Consider the following 20,911-nt stretch of genomic DNA (forward strand, 5'->3'; position numbering starts at 1 on the left):
ACTCTGTATTGTTTCAATTTTCTATGCCATTGCTCAGCTATGTTACATTTTTGCTATAGAGTTTTCCTTCCACATTGTTTGATATTGCAGGAATATGCATCTGGTTTCAGGTGACTCACAGGCAGAGCCCACTGTATCTGAAAAACCAACTGTTACCAGAGATATACAAACCTATAGTTTTTGAGGTGAGTCTGTGAAATGGTTCTTCAGGCTTCCCTCTTCATGTGATTTATATATAAACACTGAGGCTGTTAAAGTCACCACTATAAGTATTCTTGAGGAAGTGGCAAATCTCAGTGAAATGTTTTTAGTAATTACATCAGGCACATAACGAATGATACTTGATTCAGCGCCTGACTTAAAGATGCCCTAAACTCCATCTGTCTCATCTCTTTCTTAGTCTACTTCCCTTTGCCTCTGATATCCGTAAGATTAATGAACGCCCTTGAAAGCCATTACCTGTTATCAAGCAACAAAAGCAAGAATTCAAGGAATATGTGACAAGAAGGGCCCCCACCCCCATACCCACTGAATCCAGCCCCCTGTTATCACAGGCAACTGCACTGTACAATTCTGCTCAGTTGATTAAGCTCCACCTTAAAAGCAGTGAGGATTTTTTTGCCTCACTACTCCCATTGGAAAGCTATTTCAGAACCTCACTGCTTTAATGTTTAGGATCTAATTTCCAGCCTAAGTTTATTCATGGCCAGTTTTTACCCATTTGTCTGCCAGCATTGTCCTTTAGTTTAAATAGCTCTTCCCTTCCCTGGTGGATTTAGAGAGATTAATCTTATACCCTCTCAGTTTTTGTTTTGCTAGGCTAAACAAAGCAAACTCTCCTAATCTGCACTTGTGAGACAAGCTCTTCATTTTCCTGATCCTAGTAGCCCTTTCCCACATTCTTTCAAGTATGAATGCATTTTTCTTGAATATGGATGACCAAAATTGTCCACAGTACTTCAAATGACATCTCACCAGTGCTTTGCCCAATGGCAATACATACTTCCCAACCTTTACTGAAAAAAACTTCCACTAATGCATCCTTGGATTGCATTTGCCTTTTTCATGGTAGCTACACATTCACAATTCATGATAATCATACGATCAATGAGTTCACCTAAGATCTCAGAAGTTTAAGCCACTTCTCCCTACTAATACTAGAACTGAAAAAGGCACTAAGCTACCTGGCAAGCATGGGAGAGAAGACTGAAGGAATTGTGACTGGAACACAAGGCCAGGTGACATTAGCTCTGTTCCCTGATCTGCCTTAGACTTGAACATAGGAAGTCATGTCATCTGTGGGCATCAGGTTCTTCCTCTTTACTATTAATAACACTTAGCAATGAAAGGGTTATTCACTTGCATTCAAGGGTTATTCTGATCTTAAGCTGAATCCAGGTTTGTAAAAATCATTCAGGATTCTCAGAGAGAAGGTCTTATTCTAGAGCAATGCATTACTTTACACCATGAAAAGCCAGTGAGTGCTCACAACACAATGATCTATTCAAATAATAGTCCTGTTTATTAGTTGGATTATATGAATACCTTAAAGGCTGCAGGGCACATGGTATGAGACAGTTTGGGGACTATGGCTGGAGTGCACATACTTTGGCTGATATGCTGTTTTGATGAGCTTTGATGGTGATACCAGGTCCTCAGTGATCATATCAGAGATCAAACTCCTTCCAGACTTATGCCAAAGGCTTCCCCAAGTTGACCTGGCTGCAGGTAATTACTTGGTCACTTAAGCTGGTGAGTCAGTCAAAGGCAGCTGGACATGATGCAGGTCACATCACCTGACTTGAGTGCCACTGGCCATAGGGCTGTTAGGCTTGTGCAGGCAGACCTTTGACTTTGAAAATCACAACTTGAAGGTTTTGGATACCTATTATACTCTTGACCATCATACTATAGGGCAGGCATGGGGGGGAATTTTTCAATGGCACCTAAGTGACTTAGGAAAGCAAGTCCAACTGAAGGCCATTGGGACTGGTGTACCTATATCACTTAGGCAGTTGTGAAAAACATTACTGTAACAGGGGACTGCTCATGGCCCCTGTTCCAAAAGGAGAAAAGAAATAAATAACTCCTTACCAGGATGCAGAGCCAGCCAGGCATTTTCCTGCTGAGCAGCAGCAGAGACTCTGCTGAGAAGGTGGAGAGGATTCCCCAGCACACACTAAGGCCAGCACCAGGAGCCAGCATTGGTTGCATAAGAGACCGGAAGACAGGCAACAAAACCTGCTGGGACATATTCCCTTGGGAAGAAGAACTGGAGCAGGTAGCGGAAGCCTGCTGCATAGTCTGTGTGGAGGCACAGAGCGAAGTTGAGGGCTCAGAAGGCCAAGATCATGACAGAGTACCCAGAAGCTGGAAGGAAGATCAGCAGGGTGAGTTTCGGCAACGGCCGGCTAAAGATCGGAAGGGGTCTGATCTGGGACCCTATTGAAAGGGAAGACAGTTTAAGTTAAGTTCCAATTACCTGTCACAGAATCAGGATTCAGTGAAAGGACAGACCCATGGATGCCAAGCTGAGGATAACCCCAGGCCAACTGGATGAAGAGTAATCTGGTATCTATAGTCCTCTGAGGAAAGGGGGTGCTAACAGATGGAGACTGGACTTGCTCTCTGGAGAGGTTTTGAGTGAGTTCCAACTGATGACCTACAACTCCGAGGAGGAGGGAGGGAGGGAGCTGTGAAATGAATAAGGGTGATTGAGATTCCTTCCAAGAAAGGAGAGACAGACATAAACTGAGTGAAGACGAATCAAAGAGAAATACGCATGCAAGGGCAAACTGACTTTACGGTACGCGAATCCAGGCAAGTTGCTCACTTCACTCAAGGAATAAGACACACTGACAAAGTGAACTGACACCAACCCAACTAGGTGTGGTGAGGACAAGGTGTAGGGATGGCAGAGCCCTGTGGACAAGGCCATGACACATACACTCCAGTACAGAACAACTTGATTGCTGACCTCCACATTCTTGTTACTTCTTTGACATGAAGGAATGGCAGGTGAGTGAAAAGGAGGACCAGGAGAAAGACGGGAAGGGACAGGCACCTAGCAGGTGCACCCATTCTCAGCTACCTATCAGCATTAACCAGATTATTGCTCTTATACCTATTAGGTGCTTTTGAAAACCTTGCTGTATAGGCTTAACTCATTCACATGAGTCTAAGTTATGAACTTGTTTTGATTTTATCTGCATCTTCACTAAGCAGCAGCCAGTTCATTATAACAAAACCCAGTAAACTGATAGAAACTAAAACATTTCTCACCGTTGGCCCAAGTTTTATTTTACATTCCTATAAGCAGTCACAAGAACCCGGAATGAGAGAAATAGCATCTCTTAGCCAGCTGTGCTCACCAGCTCTTGCTGTGGATGGAGACAGAAACATCCTGCTTGGTATACATTACATGGCGCTTCTGTAGTTTTGGATGACTGAACTGGAGAAACTGGGAAACTAAGATAACGTTTGTCATGCTGTGTAACTAATGATTTTGCTGTCTTGCCAATACTAGTACAGGCAGAATAAGTAGCAGGAACCTTTGGGGTCTGTTATTTTTTCTTCCTAAGCATAACTGCAGGTAACATCTTTTTCTTCTTTTAAAGGCACCTCTTCTGCTCTTGCTCCCTGGCTTTGTGGGAAACCAACAATCTTGCTTGGCTAAAAAACACAAAGTAAGGTTTCCCTTTAAACTTCCAAATTATTTTCTCCACACAGTGAGCAACATGCTGCCCGCAGGTATGCACCTGCCATTCCCATTGGTTCCATTCACTATCTGAAGGAAGGATTTGGAACAACCTCCATTTTTCATCTATTACAAGCCTCAGAAATAACTAGAAACTGCATCCAACCCAGAAACACCTTAACACACCGCATATCCTCCTACTGCTCAGCACTACCAGGAGCCAGTTGGAGACAGGAAAGCCCCAATAAATCATCCAGCTCATCTCTTAGCCCAGGCAGGAGTTGGAGCCCCCAATCCCTGGTTACACTGGGATGATTTTACACTGCAGAGCCTATGCATCCAAACACATGGGCTAGGAACAGAAGTTAAACTGGTTTAAGTGATCAGAAACTGGTTTAAACTTGTAACAAACAAAAGTTCAGTGCACATAAACTAATTTCAAAATGGCTGAAACTGGTTTAAGATAAACCTGGTTGAATGTAGTATATCAGACTGAACTGATTTGGGTCAGACTGGTTTATGAAACTTCTGTCCCAGATCCCTTCCTTTTTCAAGGTAAATCAGAGCCCCACCAGCATGCTTTGCAGCCCTGGGCTGGGCTAGGCTGTTTGCTCCAGAGAGCAAGGCTGGCTTCACCCCTCTGCTTCCCAGCTGGAATAGTGAGGGTTGGCTCACTGGCCCAGTCACTGCTGCCCCTTCCCCCTCCCACCCTCAGGCAAACCCCAGCTGGGGTTTGGGGCCAGGGAGGGGAGTTAAACTCACCTTCCCCTGAGTACAGAGCTGCTCTGCCCTGCATACTAGTGCTGGCTGTGACTATGGACTCAAATCCCAGAGGCACCTGGAAGCAGGAAGAGGAAGCGATGAGCAACCCTGCAGAGTCCTGCTGCTATGATTCTAGACTGCAAAACCCAGAGACCATGGTGGCAGCAGGAAGAGGAAGTGAACACACAGTCCATGCTGGCTATACACCAGAGAGCTGTGCTGTAGTGCCCCCTGGCTTCTGGCCTGAGCCACTGCAGACATGTGGCTGCATTTTCTGAGTCAAAAGTGAATGTCTGTTCATTTACTTATTGATTCAATCTTTGCAGTTTAGACTAACTTGCAAAGACTGAATAAATTCAGCTTTGGGCTTTTTGACTGTCTGTACTTAGCCAGGAAGGGTGTTAAAGTTTGTACCCCACAGCATGGAGCCAGTGTCCCAGGTGCTGGAGTAGGGGGTGTGGCTGAGAAAATGGGTAATAGCCTGGTCTTCCCTTTATCCTGGCAAATACGAGCTGCTGTAAGGACCTGCAATGAGCAGCCTGACACAGATAAACCTTAATGAGGGTACTGCCATGATAGTCTTATCCCACACTTAAAGACACCCCACCCCCTGTCCTGAGTTTTGTTGTATGCTTCCTGCACCATGCAGGGTGAACCATGGCATGAATAAGCTCTCAGTTTAAGGGTTTAAGCATTTATATGGTGAAGGTTCTGAGCAATAAGCTAGGATGTGAATTTACAGTGCACTAGCTACTCTCTGCTGACTTTCTTTGTGGATGTTTCTAGTGCACTAACTGTGATGGAGACAGGGCATCCAGGCCAGGGTGCTCCCAAGCATTTCCCCTGTGGCCGCTTTTGGGACCACTGTCTAATATGGCTTAAGAGTGGCCACAGAGGGACAAACCCAGAGTATCCTTATCAGCATATTGCCAGGATCACAGAGTTCCTGTAGCACCCCAGCTCAGACAGGACACTCCATAGTGCAGACATGCCCTAAATGCATGCAAGAGAAAGTGGAACAAAATTGCTGCTACTCTATAAATTCCCACTCTGCCTTAATGCATAGTAGCATACCCTCAAAGACCAGCCCAAAGGCTCTCAACAATTGCTTGGCAGGATTTAGTTTTTTAACAAGAGCTACGGTTCAGGAGCTCTTGGAAAAAAAAATCTTTAATTCCATTCCAACCACTGAGGAGCCATTTCATTTTCCAATTTGCAGTGTCAGGATTCAGGGCCATGATCAGATGTGGAGAATGTGGCTGCTGTGGACCAAGTGTGCACTTCATTCTACTGAAATATATTGCTCCTGATTGCTGTAATCTGCTTCATTTACACCTAAGGCCTGCAAAGGCAGCTGTTCATCACAGGCATGACTCGCCAATAGCTGCAAGGAGCAGCCTCCAAAGGAGCAGCCTCTGACAGGCAAGGAACAACAGAGGTGCAGTTCTTCTTTACATCAAAGCTTGCAGATACTTAGCTGATAGCAAAAACTTTGTACTTCCAACTACCATGTTTCAAATGAGAATATAAGGAGAATAAGCCTGAGGGAGGTATCTTAAAGGTGACCCTCAAAGGAAACTTGGAAATTGAGCTAAGCCAGAAAGGCACTGTGCTAACTAGGCTGTGAGAGGAATTCAGCACATAAAGGAAACTGAACAAGTTTTCTAACAATTCTTGATTTCTTTTGGTAAAGTCCCTTCGCCTGCTTCTGAGTTCTCTGGCTGTGTCCCAGTTTTCAAAGAAAGAAGTCAGTCCTAGCATTAAATGGTAGGGCTCCCAAGTATATTTAAAGAACAGGCAAGATACGGGATAGGGTATTCCATGGGTGTACCAGCACAGACAGCAGTGGCATAGCGTGGGTCTCTGGTACCCGTAGGCCAATGCTTACACTTGTGCCCCCCATCCACAGCTGACTGCTGAGTGGGCGGGGGGAGGAGTGGCAGAGGAGGCCCCAGTGGCCAATCACCGAGCCCAGAAACACCAGCAGTGAGATCAGAAATGTTGCCAAGGGACCAAGTACCCCCTGGAAGGCCTGGCCAGTGCCACCCCCACCATCAGCCAGCCCCCCCACACCCGCCTTCCCCCCTTCTCTATGCCACTGACAGAAAATGAGGTTTTCTCGTTTTTGTGAGCCAGGCAAGCTGAGCAGTTTCCTGACTGTTCTGACTTCTGATGGGGACTGGATAAGACCCCAGCAACTTCCAGGATGTGGGGAAAAAACATTGTATTTAGGCCCACCCTTACCCACTCCTGTCACAGCCATTTAGCCCAGCTCCTGGCCCCAGGCACTCCCTAGGGAAATTAATTATTTCCCTAGGATACAGGAAGCCACAGCTGATGCTTTTGCTTTGTTTAGCTCTGCAGTGGAACAAGGGGGATTTGGGAGGGGCAGGAGTCTGCCCTTCTCCTCACCCCTCCTTTTGAAGCAGTAATTTTGCTATTTATAACAAAATGGCTGAAGGACACAGTGTAGTATAAGCTAGTGGGTGAAGTATAAACCAGAAATTCAGGAGGAAGCCACTGTAGTCAAAATAGCTCTGTTTAACTCTTGGCTTCGGGAAACTGAACATATTCCACAAAGGAGGGGAGCTTCTGAGGGGGGTATTATGTTATCCCAACCCTTTGTACTTACTGGCTATAGGAGGCTGGCCTATCTTCCTCCTGATAAGATAACCAAGCTGAGAACACCAGTAGCCAGACTGTGATTCAGCTGCACCCACAAAAGATGGAGGTATTCTAAAATTAAGTTTGAGGTAGATCAATTTCCCCATTACAGGCGCCAGCTATTCCAGACTGGCTATAAAGAATGAAGTTGTTTGGCAGCAACTCTCAGACGTGAAAATGAGAGAAACATTTTTTGTACTGAAAGTAATTAATTGATCCATGAGTGTTGACATGTCCACAAAATGGACTGCAAGCCTGAAGGACAGCATGTGTGCTGGGCTTTAGACAGCACTAGGTCGACTACCCAAACAGGGTGGAGGAGAGAGCTGTCAGTCTCTAATATGAGAATGCTATCACTAACTAGGGGCACAGCCTCCCCTAAAGCATGAAAGCTCTCCCAGCAACTCAGTGGTATTTCAGCTGCAAAATACGAAGATGGCATTATGATAGCTTTAGCTGGGACCTAAACACCTTGAAAAAAGAGACATTCAGAATTAGGACAGCAAATATAGCTTGACTCCTGAACCCATTTTATTCTGATGTTGCATGAAAATTGCAGCTCTAGTCTGAGCATCTTACCTGCTTCTACCACCAGTTCCACTCCACTGAGGTTTCATGTCAGATACCAAATCTACATTCTTGGTGTGTGGTAAACTTCCAGAATTCAACTGCCTCACTGTAAAGCACTGAGCAAGTGCAAAGATAAAAAATGGAGATGGATGGGTTTGCTGAAGCGGCTCTGGATTGGATTTAAGCATTTGTTTGGATAGCCTGACAAAATGTCAGCTGTTGCCCAAGTGAATGGCTTGTTTAATGTTTCCCGAGAGGAAAGGTCTGAAACTTCCTTAAGGCTTGCAGCATCTTTCTACTGACATGTTTATTCATGGTCATTATAAATCTGCTTTGTTTGTGCTGGTGGTCTGCACCTTGCTGTACATTCTGTGCCTGATAGCGATTCAGGGGCTGGGGATAACTAACAGGTCCATGGGTTTAAAATGTGTAAAAGCATTTGGTGCAAATGAAGATGAGCCCCAGGCCAAACTAGGAAGGAGTCTAATTCAGTGTAACAAGCTCTGCCTCATATTGCTCAAACAAGATGGCCAACAGCATATTGGGGAGCTGTGGAAACTCAGCATATCGCCTTCTTCTCACACAGAACTCACACAGGTATGGTTTTCAGGATGTGAATCTCTTAGTGCCTTACTCCACTGGTTCTCAACCTTTTTTGTACCAGGACCCATTTGCACCAATGGCCAGTCCCAACCCAGTGCCCCTCACTCCCAACTCACTGCCTCCCACCCCCAAGCCCCAGCCCCACAGGGTATGGAGCAAGGGGGGCCCCAAGCAGCCCTCACAGGCTGGAACTCTGCCAGTTTGTTTGTTACCCTTTCATATGTTCCTGCAACCCACTTTTGGGTCTCAGCCCACAGGTTGAGAAATGCTGCCTTATTCCACACACCTCCCAAAAGCAGACTTTCCCAGTGCAAGCCAGCCCAGAGATGGTCACATCAGCACCTTCCATTTCCTGTCTCGAGAGCAGTAGTTTCAACTCCTTGGAAAATGCCTGCTCCTAGCTTTCATTCATTTCTTGACTACAGGAAAGTAACAGAGCCATTTTTCTGTAGCAAAGATCTCAGAAAGACCACAGTGGGCAGAATGTTTTTGACCCTATTGATACTTATTTGAAATTTCTGGGTTTGTCTTGTTAATCACCTGCAGGTATTTGTATACCTAACCATGCTACTATTGTGTGGCACCTCACTGCACCCTTAAAAGGATTTCACAGCTCCCCAGGATCAGATGCAGCCTCCTTGAGGATGACTGCTTCAGGGCCTTTATTGGGTTGGGAGAAGAAGATTCCCTTTGAGGAAAAACAAAAAAAACCCCACACTAAATAAAACTTTGGCGTGACAGTCAACACACATTTCAGCTTTCACATTTCAGCATTCACATTTCAGCACACATTTCAGGATGGAAGAACTAGGTGGCTTGAGATAATTCATAACAAAAGTCAGCTTTCATCTCTAGGTTGCCAGTGTGAATGAACCCCAAGTTTGTGACTGAAAGTGGTGACCACTTCATGGCTGTTTAGTGATCCAAGGTAGGAGTTGGCAAGTCTGGCGGAATGCCGGGCTTGCGATTCCGGCACCGCTTGGGGAGCCGTGGGCTTTGCGGAGCGAGCGAGCACAAGGCTTGTGGGGCAGGATTGGAGGTAACTTTACAGTTGCCCTCGAGGTTCGCCGAGCTGGCACAAGTAGACGGCTTAGAGTAAGTTGTTAGTTCCTTTGTAATAAGTCTATAGGATGTCCGTTGGTTCACGGGGTTCCGGAGCTAGCCCTTGCTTTCCAACACTGGAACTAGTCCAATGCTAGGTGCGGCTGCCGGCTCCTTAAGTCCCAGAGCTGGTCAACAGCTCATTGAGATGGGATGTTAGTAGTAGAAGTTATTACAGAGCAGATATAAGGTAAAACAAAAGGTTTTATTCACTCACCTGGCCTCACTCTCTTATGAATAAGAGGGGAGGCCGGCTGGAACGAAGTTGCAGTAAATATAAGTACAGAAAGCGTAGATATTGTCTAAGCTATGAAGAGAGGCAGTCGAGAAGTGGAGTCTCCGATGTTTCTTCAGTTACAGTATGCCGGATACAGAAGGGGTCTGTTGGTTCACGGGGTTCCAGAGCTAGCCCTTGCGTTCCAACACTGGAACCAGTCCAATGCTAGGTGCGGCTGCCTGCTCCTTAAGTCCCAGAACTGGTCAACAGCTCATAAATGGGATGTTGAATACAAAACTGTAACACGATGAGTCGTTGTCGATTGTCGGGTTTTTGAGGCCTTGGTTTTTGCTGGGATACGCCCAGGCGGGGAGGCTGAGAACCGGTCTGCAGGGTGATCAGGCCTACAGAGTTTTCCAGTTGTCGTCTCTGCTGTTTCCTGCTTCTTTTGCCTCTTTATAGATGTTGGTTGGACTGCCTCTATGACACTGACTATGATATGAGCTAAGTATACAGGGATAGGATAATTTCTTTTACATAATAGTTACTAGGTAGATTTTCTACATAAGTTTCGTTTCTGCAGAACTGACATTTTTTCGATAAGAAGTAAAATTTAGGGAGTACACATGTGTGGCCTAGTGCCAGCGGAGAGCAGTACCAGGCGCTTATTTTGATTGACAGTTAAGTCTTCAAGGTTACATAAATGTGAGAATGCCGCGCGGCAGTTATACAGAGAGAAAGATAAAATAGTTACAGCAAGCTTTTTGAACAGCTGGCTGGCACTTGCAATGGTCTGCCATTGTTGCAGAACCCTATTCCCTCTGCAATGTCCCAACCCTCCCTGCTCTGTGCCAAGGGCTGATCCCCCTACTGCAGCCTCCAGTCACTGAGTGCTGTCAAAGACTGTGGCCATTGGACCATCCACACCAATGGACTATCCACACCAGTGGAGAATGGCTAATTTGGTGATGAGGGTGAGCACGGCTGCAGGCAAGCACAAGATACAGAGCAAGGAGACCTGAGGCAGCAGTGGGCATCTTTAGAACATGTTCCCTGTAATGTTACCAATCCTCACCCCATACAGGATCAGACAAATGTAGCTGGATCTAAGCTTTTCAGGGGCTATAGCTGTTGATCCCTGGTCTAGAGAAAATGAAGTACTGGTCCCACGACACAATGGTGTCCATCATACAACCGTCCATCACACTGTTCAAGCTGCCCTCTTACCCATAAAACTCGTATTTTTTGCTCTGGGAGGACTGCTTCTGATAGGACAGTGATGAATACACTTTTACTACTTTTATTGTTTCTGTTTCTTAAAAGACAGAAGTTCTTGTTTAGAAGAACAATCAGCTTGACCTTTCATTTTGATCTTGAGACTTGCACCCTTGCCCCTGTTCTTTCATTTTTTTAAACCTTGTACTCAAGTCCTTATCTGGTGGTCACTCCCTCAGCAAAAGAAAAGCCTTCTGCTGCTTTGGGGACAGCTCCCAAAAATCTGGAGCTCTTGCTGACCCTGTGACCTGAGCCACCAATCCCATTTTCATTTAAATGATCCCTTTATACTCCTTGACCTCAATAGACATAACTTCTGACTTCTGCAGTCCTGACCAGTGACCACAGCTGCTGAGTGGGCTTCTCATTTCTGCCATGGACTATGCTCGCCAATCCCAACCACCACCAAGAATGGCATATTGCCGGTCATTCCTTCTGAAGGATCTGTAAAGAGTTCTCCTGTTGGCTAGTTGTTGTAACTACTGTTGTTCCTTTCATCTGAGTCATATGGATTTGCTGTGCACTGTGTCTGAATAGTCCTCACCCTCTGGATTCTTTACAAAATGTTTCTTATTTGTGGAACGCAAGTAGTTACATAAGTCAAATGGGACTGAGCCTTGCTGCTCCTGCACTTTGCCATAGTGTTTTGTAAGTGAGCAAGCATGTGTCCACAGCTGGGTTGTTAAATGAAACCTGATATTCTCCTTTAAAAAACACATATACACAACACTAGAACCTGGAGCTTTACTGAAAATAGTCAGACATCATGACACTTATGCTATCACAAGCAATGACAACACTCTTATAAATGTCAGCAGTCATTGATTTGGTCCTATGGGTCTTAAATCTAGAGAACAAAAAATGACAACACAAATAGCATCATACTCTCCGGTGGGAACAAAGGGCTGAAAGTTATCTAGACAAAAGTTTGGTGCAACTGATCATTGCCCAGTTCATTGCAAAAACTCAATCCTAACTACTCCAGCAGGTCATACCCAGTGCTCTTGTGCCTGCATCAGTAAGAAACAGAATTCTGCAAAACTGTTCAGACAGCTGTAACCTGGCACTTTTCACCAGCTCTGGAGAAGCAGGAAAGAAATGTGAAACAAGACAGGCAGCACTGCTGGAATCTTGGCCATCATTTAAAATTGACTTTCCTATCATCCTATTCTATTAATCTTACTGCCTCCCATCTACAAGAGGAAAAGGGAGACAGCACATTACAATAGCAAGTGATAATTAGCAAAATACAAGGTCACGTCCAGACACTTTCAGGAACTTCTTTCAAATGTCTCTGCTGCTTATTGTGACACAGTTTTGGTTCCCATAATCAAAGCTCAGCAGAGTCTAATGACAAACCTAACAGCATTACAAACAATGGATGACTAAAGAAACATCCCTAGAGAGTCCATTTATCTGCAGAGATGACAATACTCATAATCGTGAAGTGCTGCTGAGCTACGTTTCCTGGAAGGCCACTACAAGTTAAAAGACAACTGGGATTCTGCTTTTTTTTTGGCCAATAAAATATTGCTTACAAAATTAGGACTAAAGGACAAACTGAATTGAGACTAATGTGTGCACGGCAGAGAGAGAGAGAGAAGGTACTGATTTGTTTCAGGATGGTTGTTTAACTAGAAGCATAGTCCCCTGGACTTCAGTGGGATCTGAACACTTTCAAACTATGGTGGCAATCAGTGACACCCCCTCTACTTCAGCTGCTGCTACCATTTCCCATGCTGCTGACTGCCCTCAGTGAGGGGAACTGGCAGAAATTGGCAGTGAGGGAAGTAGTGGCAGTGACTGAAGAAGCGGGGTGCAAGAATGCTTGACTACTATGGCAGGATGTACTCCCACAAGGTCTGTGAAATGTCAGTTTAAGCACAGGCCCACGTGTTTTACTGAACCATCCCTCCAAGTGTATAAAGCAAAGCCAGCAGTTCCCAAAACAAGAGATAGGGACCACTGGTTGTTCATAACTTTATTGGGCCACTTTTATGGTAAGGCTACATAGGAGTCTGGGAGAAATTGTGATTTCACAGGGGTCTCACAGTCCAAAGAATCCCCATGGCATTCAGGGGATTTTGGACCAGGCACCAAAGGACAGTGAGATTCTGAAGAGCCCTACATTTTGGTTTACTTGCCTCCCCCTAAGTTCTTCTGAGAAAGGTTAATAGAAGGATGTGAACTCATTAGTGAGACTTCATTCCTTTTTACTCCTTACCCACAAAGCATCATGATCAATGAGCTCAGGATCTTCAAACAGTGGAACAAAGTGCATTCCAGGATGCAGAGTCTTTTTGTTATTTATCTATTTTAAATTGTGGGTTTGCATCATGTCCTTCACTTCGTATTAAGCCAACTTTCTTGCTGGCCATCCTTGGGATCCACAGTCAAGAAGCTGTGATATCATTTTGAACTTGTGACTAAGCAAAATGGCTAGCACTTTGTGCAACTGGAAGGCACGTGGACCACAGTGATGGGCATGGTGTCAGAATCCAAATCTAACTGAGCAGGGCGTAACCCTGAGCGCAGGGCTGCGGACAGATGTTATATTTGTAGTGCTATGAAAGTCAAGGGGACAGATGTGTATGTCCTCAGCTGTGCTACAAAAATGCCAGATGTGCTACAGAAACATTCTTGGATGAAGCAGGGACTTCTCTGCAGCGCTATGCTTTATAATGTCACGCAACACCCATCCAGCGCATCACAGCACTACAGGGAGTTTCTCAGTCTCCCAGAATCCCACATTGCTCCCCTCCCTGCCGGAAAGCAGGGGGAAGGGAGAGTGGGTGGAGAGTTTCAGAGTGCATCTCTGGGGAAGCACCGCCTGCCCACTCTTCTGCCTGCGCCCTTGCACCCAGGACAGGGATATCTTTAAGCAGAAGCTTGTTCATAGTGAGCAGAGCTGCAGCCTGGCCAGCACTGGGCTGTCAATGAGCTTTGGTTCTGTGCAGTCCTGGCCCTGAGCTCACTAACAGCCTGGTTGTGGGGGCTGCAGCTGGACTCTCCAAGCCCAGCAGGGGGCTGCAGGCTGTCAGAAATCAGGCTCACTCCCAGGCTCAAATACCCTGGTGGGGAGCAGCAAGGCCAAGCATCCCCCTATTGACCCCCTGACTGGAGGTCACACTGTCAAATGCTTTCATGGTGACACTGTAGCACTCCAGTTTGGGGGCTCTAAATGTTGCCCCCCCTCCCCCTTTGTACTAGTATATTCTGGTATACTAATGCACATCTCTCTATGGTGTAGGTAAGCAACCGGCTGAGGGTACTTACCTGAGCTTTCTAAGACTTTCCTTAAAATGAAAGGGTTGGAAACATGCAAGAAGAGTTTCTTATGTAAAATGCTTGTTCTTCTCTGGAAGTATCTAAAATAGGACTATCCAACTTCCCCACAGCTGGGGGCCGCGCACTACATCAGTCATATATTGTTGGGGAAGGCCCTTGGGATCCTCCTTCTCTGCTATGCAGTTCTGTGCTGGCAGTGTGTGCCACCCCCAGGATCTGCCCCTGCCATATGGACTGCACAGGCAGTGAACAAGCCCCTGCTCCCTGCCATGTGGGCAGTACCAGCCATACACGGTATCCTGCCATGCTGCTCCCTGCAGGTCCTCCCCTGCTGTGTGACTGAAAAGGCAGTTGCAGGGGCGCACAGGCCACCAGTTGGACAGCCCTGATCTAAAGGACACACTGGTATAATAGATGGGCACAAGACAGCTAGGACCCAGCAGCTTATAGACATAAAAATAACTGATGAAACAGACACAAAAAGGAAAGATCTGTGCCCTGTGGTATGTTGCACTCCACTTCTCTGTAACCAGCTCTCCCTTGCCTTTTCATTAACTCCTACCACTATGTAAGTTTGAGTAAAGCACCCATTCATTACACTTGCCTTCCAACCCTCCATTGCTTACGATAACATGTCACAATGAAAAGTCTCCCTATGATGTCCTGGTACCTGATTATCACATCTGCATATTGCCACATTGTATTCAGGCAGACCCCAAAAATTATTAATAAAGCCTGTTCCAACTCTTGCCACCCATAGCTGTGCATGTTAAAGATACCATATTTTGAGCCACTGTTACATTTAAACAGAGAAGTCAAGAAGTTGATCAGATCCAGTGATCTTGAACATAAGGGTGCTGAGAAAAAAAATACATTACCCAAGAAATTATGGAGAATGGCAAGATTTACATGCTTCAACAGGGAGTTCTTTATTACCCCTCCTAATTCTGAGGGTGAAGAGGTTATCAGCAATGTAGGGGGATGCCCTAGGAACAAGAAGCAACAGGGGAGTTTTACCAAGTGGCTAACTAGGGCTTAAGAAGCCATATTGTGCATTCTAATGCTACTTCTGTTTCATGGACACCTGCCTGTCTTTTAACAATTTAATAGACCACGTTTCCCATTTTTCACCATCACTCAATCATACAAAATCCCTGTGGAAACTGCTCACACAGGAAGATAATCTCTTAATGCTATTTAGCAGCTGGAAGTGATCAGAAGGAAGATCTAGCACCATGTGATCAATCAGCACTCAGCAGAAGTCAGAGAAATTGTAGTCTAGCAGACTGTTGCTAGCTCAAGGTTTAAAAGGTGAGTGGCATATTTTCTCTTTCCCATCTTCTCATCCACGTGCACACTTCCATGCTTGGAGGCAGTTGGACAGAAGCATGGCAGTATAAAGGCATTTGTAGATTGTGTAATGCCTGCAAGCAGCTACAGATGCTCTCTATGCAATCAAGCATGTTGCCCAAAGTTGGCACTGTTTGCAAACAGGAGGATCTTCTGGCAGAAGAGATGTCACTCTCCACATTCTGCAGGCTGTTCTCCTAAATGCCTGTTTAGCTGGCATCCATGTCATGCTAAAACTGGCATTACACCCTAGTGGGCACTGTGCCACTCTAACAGATGGGCATCGGTGCAGACATTCAAGAGAAAACCGTGTGCATCAAATTGTGAGCACATTATGGATAGGATTTATGTTTAGGAATGTTAGAACAGCAGTACTTCAGCACCCAGGGTGAGGAGTGTGTGCACCTTCATATACCCAGGCCTCAAACAGGAATCATTTTGGAATCTATCACCCAAAAGTCAGCTTTCAGTGCCATGGCAGGATGGGTTGGGGGGGAGGGTATGGGGAAGCAGGATTAGTGTTCTTTGTAGAAGAAGCAGCATTATAATAAAGTCTCTGCATCTAGGGTCTCTTTGAGGGAGAGCTGTGGCAAAATTGCTTTCCAAAGCCCAGCTCTGGCTGAAGAGCCTGGCCAGTTTCAGGGCTCTGATCCTTGATCTCTTTCCAGTTTGGCTGTAGAGAACATTTAGGAATCATTTCTGCTTCAGCAGCACACTTCAAGTGTCCTAGCACACCATAATGCTGTTTATTACATACTCTGCATTAGCCAGTTTAATGATTACAGCTATAGCTGTTAAAACTTAGAAGTGACCTCAAAATAATGCTGGGGACATGCTGTCATGATAAGAATTTTATCTGAAATAAACGAGAGTCCTTACTGCTCTTACTAAAAGTGCTAGCAGCAGCAGTTTATTCAGGATGAGTTTTAAGGCTGGGAATTTTAAAGGTACCTGAGAGAGGACATGTCTATATTCCACTGAATTTCAATTGGGGTGAGGTGCCCTAGGTTCCTTTGAAAATGTCAGCCTACAGGCCTTGCTTTCCCCATTTATGCTGTCTTGTTCATTCTGTCTTTCAGTTTGTGTTGTGAATCAAACCTAGCCATTTCACTATCCACTTCCTGTCAGCTTGCTGTTCCCCAACACGTGGTGCTGCATCCACTTGCCAGTGCACTAATGGGAAGTCTGTATTAAATAGTTACATTTCTGTTCAAACTTTAAACAGCTTCCATTTAAAGCTTTAACTGAAGCCAGGTCTGTGCCCAGATTTTCTACCAGTAACTGCCTTTGCTAGGGTGTAATATTTTATTTGTGGTATGTATGTGTATACACACACACACACATACACACACCCCTCTGCTAGGTAGAAGCTATCACTTGCTATCATCACACCTTCATCTTGCTGTGCAATTATGCCCTGTGTCTATAAAGCTATACAAGCAGTCCTCAGACTTAGGACACAGCTGGTTCCTAAAAATCACATCTTAAGTTGAAACATTGTAACTCAAAACCAATTTTCTCATAAGAAACAATGTTATAAATGGTGGATTCATTCCTGAACCAAGGTCCAATACCCTATTTTCACCAAAAATACCCCAGAACTTTGTATTTGATCAATTATAGATGAGTAATATAGCTACATTAATGTATTTATATTGTAAATACCAATCATATTGATTTGGAAGGACTTATCTGAGGTGACTTCGCTGGACCTTTTGAAAGGCTTTTGGGTAGACTTTTTGAAAGGCTCTTGGTTGGAGTTTTTGAAGGGTTCTTGGCTGGAGTCTTCTCAGGAGTCTTGGCTGCAGGTTTTTCTGGAGTCTTGTCTGCTTTCTTAAAGAAAGCGTCCAAGGAAGTTTGGACAGATGTTCTCCAGGGAGATGAGTGACTCAGTGAACGTGTTCACTGGTGTGGCATTGCATCAGATCAAGCGTTGTAAAGTTGAAACAGGGTCTCAATTTATAAAGGTTGTAAGTGTGAAACATTGTAACTTGAAACATTGTAAGTCGAAGACTGCCTGTACATAACAATACACGCACATACACAGAGATTGTGTGTGTGTGTGTGTGTGTGTAATTTTACAGGCATACGGCATGTCTGTACAGCAAGATGAAGGCATGAAGGCAAGTGCTAGCTTCTATCCACCAAAGGTAACAAAAGCATTGACGAGGCAGTAGTACAGGCTTTTGCATGTGCTGGCAAGTAGAACACAAGCCCTCTAAAGACCCCTCATAAGTGCAAAAGTCTTTACGGTTGCTTCTCATCGCTCTATTCAGACAGCTAGTGACCACTGCTTATCATATGACTTCATTTAGCTGTGCAGGCATACTCAGAGTTATGCCAACATTTTTACCTTGTAGATGACCTGCTAGCAGAGAACTGGCAGGAGAATCAGGGCAGATATGACCTGAGTCCTTCCTTACTTTGCTTGTTTGTACATTTGATACAGATTTAAAACTGAATTGTCTTAGGGAACAGGGTGAAAGCCACACAGGGGGGTTGGAGGCAGGAATTTAAAAAAAATAAATAAATAAGCAAACAGAACACAGACCAAGACCCTAACTTATACCTCACTGTTTTAAACCAGGCACCTGATTTTTGAGCTCCAGTGTTGTTGCTGTAAGGGATCAATCATCCATAAGTAGCTCATGAAGGAACCAAGCATGAAAACGCTGGGAATATGTAACAAGTGGGCATTCTGGGGCTGGTCAAATCATTGGCCTGCCCAATTGTCTCAGGGCTAACTGCCCACCCACCCCGCCTGCCACACCTTTGATGATGCAATTGAAAGATGATAACAAGGTGGGAGGCTGCCCATTTACTTGTCCTGATGGCAAGAGCTTATATACATGGCTCTGACCCCCTCTATACCATGTCTTATGCCTCACAGATGGCATCCATGGCCTAACACCCAGCCTATAGTTTGTCTGGTCTAACACCTGACCATTCAATCAGTCTGGGCTCCCAGCCTTTCCCTGTTCCTTGGGCTCCCAGCCCCTACCTTTTCTTAGGCTCTAAGCTTGGCTTGGGACCTTCTTGGTCCTCTCACACCCCACACTCATCCTCAGTCCACCATATGCCCCACACTGAGCTTCTCAATATCCTCAAGTTCATCCTGTGTGCTGCACACTGAGCCTCAACAATCTCTTTATCCCCTTGCCTGGGGAGCCTCACATCTAGCTCCCTCGGCTTAGGGCCCCACCTCCCTGAAGTCTCACATCCAACTCCTTAATGCTACTCAGGTCTTGCAGTGAGCCTGGGTGCTGCCTCAGGTCCCTTCCTTACCTGAGCCCTGCCTCAGGGCTCATTGTAAGCCTGGGCTCCTGCTTTATTCTTTGGGGTGTGCTCCCCCAGCCTTCCCCCTCCATGGGGTCACACACAAGGCAGCGGGGGCTGAGGCTTTCTGGCACCCCATACTCACCTTCACTGGGGGGGGCACAGATGTGTCATTTCTTGGAGACTGCCCCACCACTGGCAGTCCCACCACACCATCCAGCCCCAGCAGGGTATAGTTTTAGGCCATGCCCTACAACCAGGAGCCTCCACCTTCCCAGTAGGTCCTCCCCTGTACCTCCAGGATGGTATGAGAAGCAGCTCCAGCTGGGTGGTGTTCTTTTCCCAGCTGCTGGCAGCAAACTGCTGGCTATACTGCTCAGGGCCCTGTTCTCATTCAGGCAGATGGCCTGATTGGGAGCACAGTCAGCTGCAGACTGCTTACCTGTCTACTCACACCCCTGTGAGTAACAGAGCACACCTTATGCTCTGTTATAGAATAGCACCTCAAACTATATTTGGATGATCCTGGGAAGTGAGGGATCAGTGAATTGTCTTGTGTTTGCTTCAGTAGAATCCAGGCGTAAGGCTTGTGAAATAGACATATTCTGCTCCTACTAAATGCACACACAAAGCAGTAGCACCACCACTCATGACAGATGGCTTGATGTTATGGGGTACAGAGTTAGAGAAATACACCATGGGAAATCTCACTTCAAGGGAAGTCATCAAGACTCACACACAGGCATCCAGAGCTGCTAGGTGTGCGTTTCCATAAAGCTTTGTATTTCCTGCTTTTAAAACCAAATTCCTTTCTACCATAGAACCAGCATATAGAGATGAAGAATTTATCCCAGCATTTGATTTTGGGCACCGTTTGGAAGTTGCTCCCAATGCAGTTTTAATATTGGTTGTCTCACCTCAAAGTGTAGAGGCCCCAATACTGATTCCAGAGGAATGCAAGTCTCTAATAATGTACTTGTGAAATGCTGTATGTGGAGGGAAAAGAGGCAATTAGTTTAGCCCCCCAAAGCACTTGATTTGATTACTTTAATGATGTCTTTATCTTGCAGAGCTTCCGCTGTTATCGATCACATACGAGAAACGTAGTGATTGCGGGAAGACATGAAGTGACTTGTCAGAGACAAAGTGGATCAACAGTAGTGACCATATTAGAAACAATCTCTACAGATCTCTTTATTCCACAGCTCCAACTATTAGACAACGCTCTCTCAGACAGATGTAGGGGCTATTAGCACAAGACCTTTCACAAGAGCCATTCTTTAAAAGGCAAAAGTCTGCTTGGGTCTTCTGATGGAACCAGAAATTAAACAGGAGAGCTGCTCGTGCGGGGCTGGATCCTGCCCTAGTGAAGGCAGTGGAGTTTGGAATCAGAAAAGGACCTGAATTTCCATAGAAACAGATACATGAAGACATCAAGATCAACCAGAGGGTCTGAGAGATGAGCTTTGCCCCTCCCTGGCTGCATCTACATGAGGCAATGACTGTGCAGTAGCCTGTGACTACTGCACAGTAGTGTCACTTGGAAGGAAGCATGATGCAATGCTATTGTGCAGTAGTCACAAACTACTGTGCAGTCAGCATGATGAAAAAGCCATTCTTCAGCACAATTGCACAGTGATTCCAGTTAGTGCATAGTACTTGTTTCTACAAGTACTAAATGACTGCGCAGCAATGACCATTGCAGTCAGTATCTCATGTAGATGCGGTCACTGAGACAGTCCTGGAGTCAGATTCTGATCGCTTTTTCACGAGTATAAGTGCACAGGACCTGCTTGAGGGATTGTAATCCCCACTGTTCCTACCCTCAGCACACACACATGCGCACACTTTTACATCACATGTCCAAAATTTCAGTGCAAAAGACAAATGCACCTTTGCTTGTTTGGAAAAAAGCCTTTCAAACAGGGAATGAATCAGAAGATACAGAAGCCCAATAGTAAGACCAGTTCTGCTCCAGTCCTTATTTAAACAATGTAATTAATTACAGTTGACTGTCTATATTATAAATTATAGACTAATCTTTTTATTTATTTATATATTTTTTTTTACTGAGAGGGAGCAAGCTCTACACAGAAGACACATTTATG

This window comes from Crocodylus siamensis, chromosome 10, assembly GCF_052110815.1.
Source record: "Crocodylus siamensis isolate JL-2025a chromosome 10, ASM5211081v1, whole genome shotgun sequence".
Classification (NCBI taxonomy): Eukaryota; Metazoa; Chordata; order Crocodylia; family Crocodylidae; genus Crocodylus; species Crocodylus siamensis.